General features: G+C 50.6%; 1 protein-coding gene across 7 annotated transcripts in view; it reads left to right on the top strand.

Moving 5' to 3' along the window:
* The window catches only part of IL4I1 (interleukin 4 induced 1), a 40195-nt gene that overhangs the window by 22506 nt on the left and 15210 nt on the right, over window positions 1-2479 (top strand). The window lies entirely within an intron of this gene.

The following is a 2479-nucleotide window of genomic DNA, read 5'->3' as shown; positions in this document are numbered from 1 at the left end:
CAGCTGCTGTTAATATGGAGGAGAAAGCTGAGTAAAAAGAGCAGGTTCCAGGAGAGACTGCAGGGGTGCCATTCACATGAAACGCACAGGCAAGCAATGAAGTAGTGCTTGCGTAGACATAGGAGCATGTGATGAAGCAGCTTTTGTTTGATGAGACGGAGTAGTAGACAAATGCAAATCGTAGTTTGCTCCTGGAAGGGGTGGTGCTGCTGGTAGAAGAGGAACACACGAGTGAAGCCGCCATGGGGAGTGGGCTCCAGGTGTTTCGTGACCCTTACGCCATAGAATATACACACACATGGCCGGGCGAGGTGGCTCACACCTGTAATCCCAGCACTTTGGGAGGCCGAGATGGGCAGATCACTTGAGGTCAGGGATACAAGACCAGCCTGGGCAACATGGTGAAACCCTGTCTCTACAAAAACTACAAAAAAGTTTGGTTGTGCGTGGTGGCACGCGCCTGTGGTCCCAGCTACCTGGGAGGCTGAGGTGGAAGGATCATTTAAGCCCAGGCCTTTGAGGCTGCAGTGAGCCATGATCACGCCACTGCACTCCAGCCTGGGCGACAGAGCAAGACTGTCTCAAAAAATATACACACATGTTAAGTCATCTAATACCATCCCTAAGGCACTATTCCAGTGGTTACAGATGTCATGGGCAGCATTCCTTCCTGTCACCTGGGGCTAAAGACACGGGCCCAATGCTCTTCCTCCGCCCTCCAGCCTCGCTCTGTGGACTGGAATGGTCCTAAGCACTCAGATCTCCTGGGCTGTGGGGAGTGTACCCCTTTGGCCACCTTCTGCCTGTTCCATCTCAGTCTGTGGGCCACACTTGGGAGATTCATGGCCCAGGTTCCAAAAGTCTCCCAAAGTCACGATCATGAGTCATTATTTCCTTGGACCGGCCGGGGGCAGTGGCTTACACCTGTAATCCCAGCACTTTGGGAGGCCAAGGCTGGAGGAACACCTGAGGTCAGGAGTTCGAGACCAGCATGGCCAACATGGAGAAACCCCATCTCTACTAAAAATACAAACATTAGCTGGTGGCGAGTTAGGTGGTGGGTGCCTGTAATCCCAGCTACTCGGGAGGCTGTGGCAGGAGAATCACTTGAACCCGGGAGGTGGAGGTTGCAGTGAGCCGAGATCATGCCATTGCACTCCAGCCTAGGCAACAAAAGCGAAACTCCGTCTCAAATAAATAAATAAATAAGATTTCCTTGGACCATCTTGGGCTCTGGAGGACAAGAGTTGTGTCTAAGTAGAAACCATGGGTGTGTGTGGTGGGAGCGGTAAACCAGAGGAAGACCCCACAACCCAGCTACTTCTCTCTGAAAGCTGTCACCTACAGCAGGGACCTTTTTCTGCAGTTCATAGGCTTGGACTCATATCGTCCCCTCTGCCGGAAGGGAGGCCTTGAGTCCCTTTAGGAGGTAGGAAGCAGTTTGCATTTTACCTACATTTGTGCGTTCAGCATCCATTTTTAGAGCTGATCCTGATCTGGTGCTGGAGGTACCAAAAAATGCCCACAAGGAGGTCGTTGGCAGGGGCCACACAATCATGCTGAGAATATTTGAGCATGTATTTCAAAAGTGTACATGTATATTTTTCCTATTATTTTGCATATTATTTCCTATTTTGTATGTTAAACATTAGCAAAGCTTAATTGCTTTCTTATAGTTATATTTTTAAAATAAGAAATTCCAGCTTTGGGAGGCCGAGGCAGGTGGATCACCTGAGGTCAGGAGTTTGAGACCAGCCTGGCCAACATGGTGAAACCTCATCTCTTCTAAAAATACAAAAATTAGGGGCTGGGCACGGTGGCTCACGCTTGTAATCCCAGCCCTTTGGGAGGCCAAGGTGGGCGGATCACGAGGTTAGGAGATCGAGACCATCCTGGCTAACACGGTGAAACCCCGTCTCTACTGAAAATATAAAAAAATTAGCTGGGTGTGGTGGCGGGCGCCTGTAGTCCCAGCTACTCGGGAGACTGAGGCAGGAGAATGGCATGAACGCGGGAGGCGGAGCTTGCAGTGAGCAGAGATCAAGCCACTGCACTCCAGCCTGGGCAACAGAGCGACTCCGTCTCAAATAAGTAAATAAATAATACAAAAATTAGCCAGGCGTGGTGGTGGGTGCCTGTAATCCCAGGTACTCAGGAGAATCACTTGAACCTGGGAGGCGGAGGTTGCAGTGAGCCGAGATCGCGCCACTGCACTCCAGCCTGGGCAACAAAGTTAGACTCCGTCTCAAAAAAAAAAAAATTTAAGTTCTACATTTTCTTCCCATACCCCAAGGGATCTTGAGCACCCCACTCTGAATAACACAAGTGATTCCATTAAATCAGGAGGCTCTGTGCCCCAAAGCCATGTGGGAAATGGTCCCAACAGGCCTCCTGGGGGAGTCTAGGAGGGATCCCAAGATCACAGCAGCATCAGCAACCGACTGGGTGCCACCGCGGGTGATGGCTCCATTGTAATTTC

The sequence above is a fragment of the Pongo pygmaeus genome, chromosome 20 (assembly GCF_028885625.2).
Source record: "Pongo pygmaeus isolate AG05252 chromosome 20, NHGRI_mPonPyg2-v2.0_pri, whole genome shotgun sequence".
Classification (NCBI taxonomy): Eukaryota; Metazoa; Chordata; class Mammalia; order Primates; family Hominidae; genus Pongo; species Pongo pygmaeus.
Note: the sequence above shows the minus strand (reverse complement) of the source record. Positions and strands in the feature narration are given on the sequence as shown.